The sequence below is a fragment of the Pagrus major genome, chromosome 4 (genome assembly GCF_040436345.1).
Source record: "Pagrus major chromosome 4, Pma_NU_1.0".
Classification (NCBI taxonomy): Eukaryota; Metazoa; Chordata; class Actinopteri; order Spariformes; family Sparidae; genus Pagrus; species Pagrus major.
The window spans coordinates 5,554,249-5,567,610 of NC_133218.1; the positions used below are offsets into that span (position 1 = coordinate 5,554,249).

Here is a 13,362-nt window from a genome sequence, read left to right on the forward strand (position 1 = left end):
TGAGCTTCATTCAAGAAAGAAGGAAGCCAAGGTGGGGAAACCAGGCTGGTGTGTGCTACATTAAGTCTCCCAATTCCATTTCTACTCCATCTCATGTCTCACTACTGTAATTTGTTTTTGCTGAAATCAATATAATTTCTCTTTTCTAAATTTAACCATAAAAAAGAGGGGAAAAAAGATGCTCAATACTGTGTTTAGAGACATTCCCCAAGATGTTAAATTAAAATTACAGCCTCTGGCAAAGAACCTATCATTGTTTCCTATGATGCCTGTTGTTGATTTACCGAAGATGGCTAAAAACACAACAAATCTGGTACTTGGTTAGGCTGGTTCTGAGCTGAATTTAGGATGGTTTAATGAAAAAATAGAAGCCTGCACACAAAATGTGTCAAATAAACCGGGAGCATGCAAGTGGAAGGAATCAAGAGTTATGTTCATTTTTAATCCCTGTTTAAGTCACATTTGAAAATCTAAAGATATGAAAACCCATTTTCATTTATTTGTAGGTATTCGCAATATCAGCTTTATTGAATTGTGTATTCATGTTGTCATTGTCTTATCATTGTAATACATATGAACTTAATATCTAATTTAATCTATTTGTTGTTACTTGATAATTATTATTATTACACAGTTACTGTGTGGTAGATGACAGGCTGCTGCAGAGCCTGAAATAGTTTTGCCACCTCAATTGAAAACTGCAAAAGTCATTTCTAGAAATACCTTGCCTCTGAAGCTAAACTGATGGACAGTTCGACACTTTCACCATGATAAGCTGATTCTGGATAACGCTTAGAACTGCAAAGAAATCTGAATAGGGATGGGTTTGATTGAATTTTCATCAAATCTGAGTCCTTTCAAATCCCTTATCAAATCTTTTGGAGGTGGAGAATGAAGACATCTGTTGGTTAAAAAATCAGGGCTCCAGGGTGCAACTATTTCAGTTGCACATGCAAGTGGGACTAAAATTTTGCAGTTTCTCGTTGTGCGTCCTGTAATTTAAATGAAGATAAACATGTATTTGCACCTTTATTTCTTTTTACAATAACTAACGTGTGTTAAGAAATTAAACTGTATTATTGGGTGTAGGCATTTATAATAATTTCCCGATAATCATAACAATGTGCTCAAAACTCTAAAAATGACTAAAATGGCATTGTAACATATATGTTGAATATGAAGAAATGTTTTTTATTCTATCAGATGGATCCTACATCTTGGGGCATTTCAAAATAAAATAAAAAATCAATTCAGGACTGTAGTTTATCAAGCTAGACAGCTTTTTCAAGTCACTTGTGTGAGGATATTCATAAATATAGTACGTCACGATTATCTGCGTGGTCCTACATCACTCCACTTTCTCTGTACCGGCTGAACTAATCAATTAGTCAATCAACAGAAAACAAAAAGACAATCTGAGAAAATCAATTAACTGTAATGTGGAAAAAAACAAGCCTTTGCTCTCAGAGATTACTGGATTCATTTTGATGAGCATTTTTAGTTTGGTTCCTGACAGAAACATGCTGGTATCACACAGAGCTGATAACTTCTCAGAAATGGGTTTAATGCATAATAAACACAATACACTGAATACACAATCAACCACCATGGCCATTATTCCACAGGGAAGTGGATCATCACAACATTTTTTATTTAATTTCATCCTTCAAGCAAAGCACACAGAGCTGTTTTCTTTAAAATGCAGGGGGATTTTCCGCTCACAGCAGGCTACTTCCTAAAGACTGAAAAGTGTTTGAAGAATCAGTGTCTTAAGCTGCCGTCCCTCATGTTACAGGTCACTGGAGAGGCTACAGCAAGCGCTCACTTCTATTATTAGCCATTAACCCTTCAAGCTGACTGTTCAGGATTCAAGAGAAACATCTTTATCAGGTGGCTTCATTCGCTCCGAAGATTTACAATCACTTCACCTGAGACAAAAGGCTGTGGGGCTGCAGGTGTCATGATATGATGTTAAACTGATATGATGGAGGAAACACCTGAGCATAAGTGTGTTTATTAGCGGATATTAAATGTAATTTTAATTTATCTTCAAATGTAAGAAGTACATTTAACTAAAGCCGACCTTGTGCTGGGACAGCATCCACAATGCCAAATTGTTATGAATGGTGCAGTGGAGCATGTGACATGAGAGGTGAGATTTCCCTGAAATGTTCCCTCGTACAAAAACTGTACAACATTAAACATGGTACAATTTTGACCAAACTCAGTTGTCTTATGTCATGTGATCCATTGCAACATATGCACTGATTTGGCATCTTAACTGGTGATCCCATCAAAAGATGGTATCTTGTTTACCCGATATGATGGAGTGGGTGGCAATAATTGAAACTCGGACACCATGGTACGCCACTTAAAACGGATGTGGGCCAGAGGCATCACGGGGGTCCAATGGCCGTTTCCTACTCCCCATCCCCCATGTCAGACACCTTTGCTCAGACCACACCCACCTTTAACTCAGCCTCCTGACTGTATCTTCCAAGATTGAGACGCAATTTCAAGGACAAAGTACTCAAAACCTCTTCTGTAGTAGTTCATGCTACAAAAGGTGTCTCCAGGACGACACACACACACACACACACACACACACACACACACACACACACACACACACACACACACACACACACAGACTCACAATGTAAAATGTATCAACAAAATCATTCATATTTGCCCTTGGCCTTTGTCCTTTAAGACTCGATACTAAAGACGCTCAAGTGACTCAATCTCTAATTTGCTGCAGTAAACCACAGATGAGCTTTGACCAACTTTAGAGCATAAAAACTGTTTCACATGTGCTTATTGGTGTTGCAAATGCAATTTTGCACAGTTTGAATAGCTCAAAAAAGACTTCTTTGTATGGTTTGATGAACAATTTTTTGGCCTCTACAGTCCATTCTTTACTTGGCTTGCTAAGAATTTATTTGAGCTGATGTAAGTCATGTCCCAAGTCATCAATGTTATAACCTTTCACACTGGACAAAACACCTAAAATGGTCTGACTACACAGCATGAACCAAAACATTTGTTCTGGATTTATTTAATTTTTGTTCCGCCTTACTAAAATATTCACCACAGTCAAGGGTCCAGAGGGGAGTCTAGGCTTATGATTACAGGGACACTGGCCCCTACTTGTGCTCCTTAGAACCACCGTTGCTACCATTTCTATCTCAAATGTGACATGTTTCCATGGCAACAAGACTGTACAACAAAATCACCACAGGAGTTTAAGAACTGCTCCATCTTGCCAGAGCCTCACAGTTGTCGAAGGCTGCTCTCATGGGTTAAAATATCGGACAATAGCAGAGCTAAAATGCTGGTTTGACTGAACATGCAGAACACGTGTCCTGCGGTCCGCAAGTGACAAAGCATGTTCGTGTCCTGCGGTCTGCAAGTGACAAAGCACGTTTGTTATCTTTATCTGCAGCCCAACTGATAAACTGCACTAAATGCTGAGAAAGAAGGAAAAAGGCAATAAACTCTACAGCAGTTTGTTCCAGCCAGCTCAACACTAAACACCTCTGACATCTCTGTAACAGATGAGACATGCAACATCTGTTTCACACTGTGAGCTTTATACATTCTGCTGTTCACTGCCATGCATCTTAAATCCACCTACCACCAATATGAATTTACATTTCCAGTACTTTTATGACTGAGATTAAGCTGGTCGAGCTTGAAACACACACGACCATCTGCACATGCATGAAAGCTTTAAATACACCAACAGATGAGAACAGTTATCATTCACTCCAGTGATCTCCATGTAGACGTCTAATTCTCTTTTAACTGACAATTAACTGCAGCAATAATGACACTGACAATAAGAGAAATAGGCAGGTGTTGAAAGGAGGTAGGGGAGCAGAGAAGAGGACCTGTATCATTAGGGATTAACCTAGCCACAGGCTCTACAAATAGACTGTCTCCACCTATAAGCCGCCAGCGCACAGACAGTTATTTGTATTGCCAGGTTGCTGCTGCAGCAGCTCCACAGAAGAGAGAAGACAGTTCAAAGAAGCTGAGGCGGATCGGGACTCCTGTGAAACAAAATGCAATGCAACAGGACACATTTGGGGGCCTGGAAACATCAGAGGCTTTCACAAGCACAGATTTTACCGAAGATGTCTGCGCCAAAGATTTATGCACCACTTCACTGTGTAAGCAGTCATAGTATACAGCCTCAGGCAAGTGAGAACAAAACGTGCAGAAGTGCAAACCTGTATACACCGATCAGCCACAACGCTTCAACTAATGACAGGTGAAGTGAATAACATTTATTGTTTCTTTACAACCAAATGTCCTGCTGGGAAACCTTGGGTCATGGTATTCATGGTATTCATGTTGATGCCACTATGACGCACACAACCAGTCCAAACACTGTTGCAGACCAAGAACACCCCCACATGGTAACGGCAGACGCCGATGACAGCAGCAGGACAATGCATGCCACACAGAGAAAACCATTCAGGAATGGCCCAAAGACCGCAACAAAAAGCTCAAGGTGGTGATCTGGCCACCAAATTCCCCAGATCTAAATCAGTCGAGCATCTGTTGGACGTGCCAGAACAAGTCCAATTCATGGAAGCCTCACCTCGCAACCCACAGGACTCAAAGGATTGACTGCAAACACCCTGGTGCCAGACACAACAGGACACCCCAAGAGGTCCTGTGTCCAGGCCTCACTGGGTCAGAGGAAGTCTTATTCACAGTGGGGCCTCTATGGATCAGACTTGATCCAACTCATCCCAGAGATGATCAATCGCATTGGGATGTGGGGAATCTGGGGACCAGGTTGACACCTTGAGCCCCATGTCAGGTTCCTCGGATCATTCCTGAGCAGTTTTCGCAGTGCTGTCCTGCCATGAGGGGGTGTAGTTAGTCTACAACGGTGCTTGGGTGAATCATGTCAAGTGGCGTCCATATGAGTTCCGGGACCCAAGAATTCCCAGCAGAACACTGCATTGGAACCAGATGTTATTCACTTGACCTGTCAGTGGTAGTAATGTTGTGGCTGATTGGAGTACATTAGTTGTTGTATATTGGACATTTTAACTGAAATGATCATTTGCTTCAAGTTTTCACATTTTCAAGTTATCAACTGTGAAGATTTGATGCTTTTCTTCAGTAAACTGACTATCTTTAGATTTTGAAATTTTTGTCAAATCAAACAAGCAATTTCAGGACTTTAGGTAACTGTAATGGTATTTTTCACTATTTTCTGACATACTTAATACTAAATAATTATGGTCAGATTCATCATTTTGATAATGAAATAATTCTCAGCCCTGCAAAGCTGACACTCTACTACAAAGTTAAAGGTATCTTTATAAAACGTGCTGCACTCAACAAGATATAAAAATTCAGCACTTCTTTTTTTGCTCCCCTTTTTATTGAGTTGAATTAAATAATCTAAGACTTTCTTTTTCCTGCCAGATTTTGAGCACAAATGTGTTAAAACCTGTGTGAGTACTTCTCCTTTGCCATTATAATCCATCCACCTGACAGGTGTGGACTATCAAGATCCTGATTAAAAAGCATGATTACTGCCTTCAACTAGTCACTATAAATTTCCAATTCATGGAAAAAACAATTAAATCATTCAGTGAGAAAATAAACAGCAGATTTGTCAATAATGCAAATAATAATTAGTCACCTCCCGATATGTAACAGAGCAAATATAGACTACAGTATGTTTAAATACAGCCATGTTTTTTGGAAATTCCTCTATTTTTTAACTTCCCTTTTCATTAACATTCTCTGCATCCACATCTTCTGAGCTGTCTCTTTCTGCTGGTCCGATGTCTCCTTCTGTCACTGTTTTTTATATTTGCAAGAGTAAGACCAGGCCAGTGCACAACAGCACAGCCAGTTTAGTGCTCTCTGCTCCTATGGTGGCTGACAAAAACACCACATGGTGCAGTCATTAAAACACACATTTTCAACTCAGGTGTGAAACAGCAGTAAAATGCCGTGATGTACCAGAGTTACTGGGGCTCATATTTAATTATTTAATGCTTCAGGTCCTAATGAGTATATTCACATAACAAAGGAGACCGTAGGGGGGATAAATCATGATGATTACTGTAACATTACAACATTAACCAATCTGTTTTTATGAGCAGTAATCCCTTGTTGTCGCATCAGTACTGCTGGTGTAACCATGTACGGTGCAATGTATCACAGTACAGAAATCTGACAGTGAGACTTAGGGCTGGAAAATGGAAATGAAAATTAGCTAAATCTGATCTGTTATGACATTTTTGCTTGAATATATTAAGTGCAAAAAAAAAGAAGTAATTAAAGATGATCCGTCAGCACTGTGAACTGTCAGAGGTCTCTACTGCAGCATGAAAAAGGTGACAACCTCACAGTCTTAAAAAATGTCCTTGTCCTACTCTCGAAATCTAAAAATAGTTTGTGTGAGGGTTTCAATTGGGGTTTTGTGGCAACCTGAATTCAACCAAGTTCAGACATTTGCTCTTTAACTGACAAGAGACAGAATTTATTCTTCAATTTAGTTTTATGTAGATAAAGATCTGCTTGTAAAAGCACATTCTTGCATTTTTCACTGAAATCTTTAAAATTGAACTATTTTTAAAAATGAGAACTTGAGTACAAAGTTTTTGCATAGTTTTAGCATTTTTCTGATACTAATATCAGTGTCAGAAATACCTCCAATACTGTCTAAAATGCTGGAATTGGTATCAGCAAGTACACGAGTCTCTGCACTGACCCAATAACACATATACTATATAGTTAAACAGGGACCCAGCATGCTTCCCACCGTTATATGGCGGGTATTGAACTTCCATACTTTTATGGTACTGATCGATTTGCCTCGATATTGTTGCGTATCAAAAAATGTCTTGCCATTTCATACTAAATTTCGATACAAAAGGAATTAATCTCAGCAGTGTCAGTGAGCTAATAAACACACAGCATGCTTGTTGTGCCGAGATCTAATAGTGATGGTGATGGTCGTCTCGAGGCATGCAGGTAAAGCACTATGTTGTGCCCAGAGATGAGGCTCACCGTGTGTATGTGTAATGTAATCTTTTGTAAAAGTGGATTTCAAAAAGTTGTTCAGGAACCAATGTCTTGGTATCAGTATCGAAATGATACCCAGCCCTACACCTGTACGCAACTAAACAGATTTCTTACTGCACAGGTAACCAATATCCATACATGGTAAGATGGTAGTGTAACTTCAAGCTCATCGGTAACATAACATCCATACAGAGCTGTTGAAAAATAATAATAATAGCAAAAGTTTCAGAATTCACAATTTCTAGCCGAACATCTCTACATATTTACATCCAAAGAAGAAAAATAAAGATAAAATATGTCAGACTTCTTTTCTCCAGTTGTCTTAAAAATACCAGCATACGGTCAATCGTCCCTCATCAGTATCATTAGTTTGTGTTGTCCCACATCCGTGTAATGTCTGAGTGTGTGCACTGTTTCATCAGCAACCTGCAACAATTACACTTAAAACATCATTAAATGCACTCACAGACAGGATGGACAACAAGGAGTCACGAGTGGTTTGAGAGGTAATATTGGTGCATTATATATAAAAATACCACCACTACAGAGAGTCTCTGCTGCTGAACAAAAAGTGGCATCCATGGCAAATATAATACATTTGAGAAAAGACAAAAACTACCCGTCCTGTGGTGGTGTAAACAAACTAATGATTTTGTGGCACTTCAGTCATTTATTCAAAAAGTTTTATGAACTGATAAAAAACATACGAGAATGTTCTTATTTATGTTCACAGGCTTATTATGTTCACTTAGAGATAAAACATTAAATACGGAAAAGGCTTGTTAAAGGGGGAATCATCTCTGAGCATTTTGGTTGAATAGTTACGCCAAGCTCAGGTTGGAGATAAAAAAGGTCTTTTCAGAGGTGTTACCGTTTGAAAAGTCCAAATCAGCATTTCAAACATGTTTCCCATCTTCATTTATGTAGATCTGACAGCCGAGGTTTAACACATAAACTCAGTGGAGCACAAAGCAGAACCTTACATTGAAAATAATCATTTTAGAGAAAATAAATTAACAACAAGGTCAAGCATGTCATCTTTTTCATCGACTCATTTAGCTTTCCCAGACTTTGAAATTGCATTTCTGAATGAAGAGGTGTTCAGATAATGACTCAGTCAGTTTGTCTGCTATCTTCAGTAGAACTTTTTTGTCCACAGAAATTCATAAGTAATCGACCTCTGTGATAACACTTAACACAGAGGCCAAATTAGTCACCAGCAAACCAAACCTCACTTATTTGGATTTTTAAACAAAGCCCTCAGACCAGTTTGATCCTGCCCCGGTACCTTTAGGTGCGTTTATCTGATGCTGCAAACATAACATTAAAATAACTATCTATGCATCTATAACAGCTTCCTCACAGTGGGAGTGTGTGAAGCATCATCAGTGGTCCATCACTGCTGAAGAGTCAACAGCAGGGCCAGAGGTGAACAATCATGCACACAACATGAAAGCGGACCGGCTCAATGACTTCCTTCCTTTTCCCTCTTTTTTTCATTTAAACAAGAACAGCGTGAAGCAAAAACACACCTACCCTCAATCAACTGGTGATGAAGCTACTGATTATTATTTTTTAATTCATCTATTAAACTATAAAAATCAGACCAAATGCTTGTCACAACTTGCTAGAGCTCAAAAGACTATACTTTTTAATTTGACCTACAGTCCAAAGACAAGACGAAAATAAACTATTAGTTTATTAATCGACTGACAAAAAATCTATTACTTTTGATAATCGATCTTTTTCAAGCCAATCACAAACGTCCAAGTTTCCAAGCTCCTCAACTGTGAGGATTTGCTGCTTTCCTTATCCTTATGTGATTGTAAAGTGAATCTCTCTTTGGCTTTCTGACTAAAGCCGCGATGATTAGTCGACCGACTTTAATGATCAGTTAATATTTTCTGTCAATTGTCAAGCATTTGCTGGTTTCAGCTTCTTAGATGTGAAATGTGTGTTTGCTGCTTTTCTTTGTCACTTATGACAGTAAATGAAGAGTCTTTGGGTTTTGGGCTGTTGGTTGGACAAAAGAAGCAATTTGAAGTCGTCATTTTGGGCTCTGGGCTCTGAATTCTTTGAGTAGTCATGAAGAAAATCACTGATTTATCATCAGTTGCAGCCCTACTTCTGACTGGTGGTCAGACTAGACAAGCGATCTGTAGACATTTACTACTATATTTTTAGGTATAGAAAAATTTTTGACAATGAAAATAATCATTAGAGCCTAAGCCTAACATCAGTTGATCAATATTAGATATATCAGTATCTGCATATATGTTGTCCAATATGAAAACTCTCTTTTTACAGATTATAATGCAAAAAAGATGCTTGGGAATAATCTCTAATTATTTCCACTGTCATTTACTGTTTCAGCATATTGTATGACAGTAAAGTTAATTGTTAAAGGTGCACTATGTAGTTTTAGGGAAGAAATTTTAATCAGAGGAGAAAGCTCTTCATTGACTGATTTTGTATGCCTAAACAAACTAATAAAAATTAAACTCTGTGTGTCAAAATTTCAAGCAACAAGCGATGGAATAAACCAAAGTACAATTTACTCAAGTCCTGTTCTTGAGTATAATTTTCACATACTTTACTTGAGTATTTCCATTTTCTGCTACTTTATACTTCCTCTCCACTAAATTTATTTAATAACTTGAGTTACAAGCTACTTTGCAGACTCAGATTATTCAGTGTTTATAGGCTATTAATTGTGACTTGTTATCAGATATTGTTGTGGGTGGGACACTGTGTGAGAGGATGCTGCATCAGAGCCAAAGCAGCACGTTTTTAAATTGGTTTATTTTAACTGCAATCTGACCACTGATACTGATGATCGGAAAATGCTGAATATTGGCCCCGAATAACAATATCCAAAATCTTAAACGCTATATAGTCTTATAGTGTGGTAACAATTTAAATCACATGCGATTCCCAGCCCTACTGTAGCCCTCCCCCCAAGTGTTCAACCTACATTATAAAAATGAGAAAAGACAAGCAAATGTTTAGGTTTTAGAAGCTGTCACTGCATTTTACTCATTACTCAGTGAAAGCCCATCATAAGAAGGCACCGGAGCCTATTGAGTCAGACCACATCTGGCTTTTCAACAGAGGCAGGGGGTGCAGCTGAAAACCTGTTCATTACAGTGTGCTGTGCAGCAGCTGGCGCAGAGGAGCATGTATAGATCCACAGACCCCGGGCAGGCAGTGGAAACACACAGGGGGAAACGTCTAAAAATAGCCCAAGACTCACGGATCAATAACTGCTAGATATGCTCCAACTCTGCTTTACAAAGTTAAAATTTAACAGAGTTTCAGTGGAGCTGCCAGAGAAAACAGTAATGCAAAGAGAAGGCGTATCAACGAGGAGGAATATCTGGGAATTCAGCACCTGGACACGTTTGTGATGGACGGCTCGTGAGCTGTCAGTGTACCGTTACATGTTTATCAAGCAGGTATCAACAGGTAAAGTGAGTCACGAGCAGTAACGACGAGGCAGGTAACGCTACTTCAGCAGCAGACGGACTCAGTCTCTACTCGGACACGATGTCAAGTATCCGTATCAACTTTATGATGATGAACGCGCAGGCTGATCTGTCCATGTTTTCAAACATGAAGCAGCCCGCATGAAGCCGCTGTCACATTCAAACTGTCTGACAGTCTGGACGAAGCGACAAAACGTCCGAGAGCGAACGATTTTATCCAGAAAATGTCTTTCACAGAGACGCTTCTGATGCCATGAAGTGAGCCGCTGTCTCCGTGTTAAAAGCAGACCCAGAGGATGGTTTTAAAGTGAAACCCGCCCAGCCGGGAGCTGCTGGTGCTCTGGAGAAAACGGTCCGTTCAGCCAAACAGCGCGGCTCAATATCAACATAAACATGCTCGCGCAAGCTTTGGCGCTCGCGGATTCAATAAAGTTCCTGCTGCGTTTGAACGAAAAAGCTCAAATGTGAGCTCAGCTGAGCCCCGGGGCTTTACAGCACTCACACGATGTGTCACTTCACAATCAAACGCTCGGTAACCGAGTAAATTTATAATGATTTCAGGCTGCGCCTTACCTTCAGTTCCGCACTCTCCGCCATCTTGTATTTCTTTGCGCAGGCGTGCTGAGGGGTTGTCACATGACTGGGACGCGCAGAGCGCCGCGTGAACGCGCGCACAGCGACAGGGGTGCGTTCAGGGGTACAAAAGATGAGAGGAAAAAACACATGTGTGGTGTTGGAGAATGTTACAGAGTGAGAGAATAAAATAGATAAACAACAAATGAGGCTGGGCAATATATCGATTTTATATCGTTATCGTGATTTGAGACTTTACATCGTCTTACATTTTGAATGTCATTATATCATGATATGTCATAAGTGTGTATTTTCCTGGTTTTAAAGGTGCTATGTTTAAGAAAGGTTCATTTTTGAGTTTCTTTCCCAACTCGTCAAATAATGATGCTGTGGGATTGTAGGACAGGTCGGCTGCTATCCCAAAGCTTCACTGCTTGGCGAGTTGGGTGTGAGAAGAAATCAATTTTTCTTATAAATAGCACCTTCAAAGGCTGGATTAGAGTAAACTTTACAGACTGTTCTACTTGTTCTAATACTTGTCTCTACCCACTGAGTCATTATATCCACATTACTGATGATCATTTATCAAAAATCTCATTGTATTCATATTTTGTGAAAGTACAAATACTCATCCCACGCAATGTTGTTGCAATATTGATATCGAGGTCTTTGGTAAAAAACAATGCAATATATTATTTTGTCTCCCACTCCTTGTAGGGAGGATGATATGGATTTTTTTTTTCACCCGATACTAATAAGACAACCAATAATTTTAAAGTGCGTGTAAATAATGTCGTTTTGGGGAAGAAATTTTAATCAGAAGAGAAAGATCTTCATAGACTGATTTCTTTTTATGCCTAAACAAACCAGATAAACAAACTCTCTTTGTTTTCATGACTGAATGAGCTGAATAAACAAATTGACCTTAAAGGACAACACAGTTTCATAATTCTACTTTGTTTATATGTGGCGGACCCTGCCACCTTTCTCGCTTCAAACAGTGTCCTGGGAGTAATTTTCCTCTGAGAACAACTTGTTTAATCAGTTATGGAAAAATAAATGTCTCTGAGTTAGTATTGTTACCTCATTAATATTACAAATATTAAAATTCTAAGTTTGAATCTCTTGTTCAAAACTACATAGTGCTCGTTTAACATTTTTGTATTTTAGAATACAAGTTTAGAACCTGTAGTTTATGCACACCTGAGGGTAAGAAGGGCTAAGATGTAGTGAGCAAAGATGGATGATTTAATATTACACGGCTCTAATAAGATTTGTTGTGTTGAAACTCAGTTTTTCTTCCTCTCTAAATACTTGTGGAACATGACGTGTACTGCGTTTGTTCTGCTCCTCCTTCTTCCTGTCTGTGTTTATTGGCAGATTGCAAACCTGCAATTTGCAAAGCAATTTGTCTTCGTATTTTTGTATTTATTTATTGGCTATAATTTCACAGATACCGATACAAAGCCAGTAATATGAATTTCCCAATATCAGGTTGATAAATTATCTCGATATATATATCATGCATCTCTAACTCCAAGCATTCATGAAGCACTTTTGAGGAGATTTCAAAATATTGTGAAATATTGTGCATCGCAATACAGTCTAAAATATCACAATGTTGTTTGCAGGCCATATGGTCCAGCTCTAGACAGAGTTTGGTATGCCGAGCCAACCAGTGAAGTACATTTACTTAAGTACTGTACTTAAATCCAGTTCTTAGGTACTTGTACTTTACTTGAATATCTCGATTTTCTGCTACTTTACACATCCAGTCCACTACATTTTGAAGGCAAATATTGTACTTTTTACTCCACTACATTTATTTATAACTTTAGTTACTAGCTGCTTTGTAGGTTACATGCTGCATCAGAGCCAAAGTGGTACATTTTTAGATTAATTAATTTTATCGGAAATCAGATTTAAAAAAAGCTTCTGATAATCTGAAAAATACTGCATATCAGATATGATAATCAGTCAAGCCATAGTGTATAGCATACACATACAGATAAAGATATGAGTGGTGTTTAAAGTACATTTATTTCCTGAAAATTACTTTTTATCTGTATCCTCAACAAGGTGATTCTTTTCCTGTTACCTGTTTCTCTGTTTGCACCCATGACAAGCAAAAGATATGCTTTACTGTAGCTTTCTTAAATTTCAGGTTTTAGATTTTGGGCACCCACTCAATGGAACAATCGACAGACTGTACTTCAACTTGTACACTGAAAAAAAGTAT

General features: G+C 38.7%; 1 protein-coding gene across 1 annotated transcript in view; it reads right to left on the bottom strand.

Moving 5' to 3' along the window:
• The window catches only part of LOC140994876 (E3 SUMO-protein ligase PIAS1-like), a 65,240-nt gene extending 54,111 nt beyond the window's left edge, over positions 1-11,129 (bottom strand). The window contains exon 1 of the mRNA XM_073464703.1: positions 11,124-11,129. The gene's annotated coding sequence lies outside the window, so the exon portion shown is untranslated. The remainder of the gene's footprint in view (positions 1-11,123) is intronic.
• Between the last annotated feature and the right edge of the window lie 2,233 nt (positions 11,130-13,362).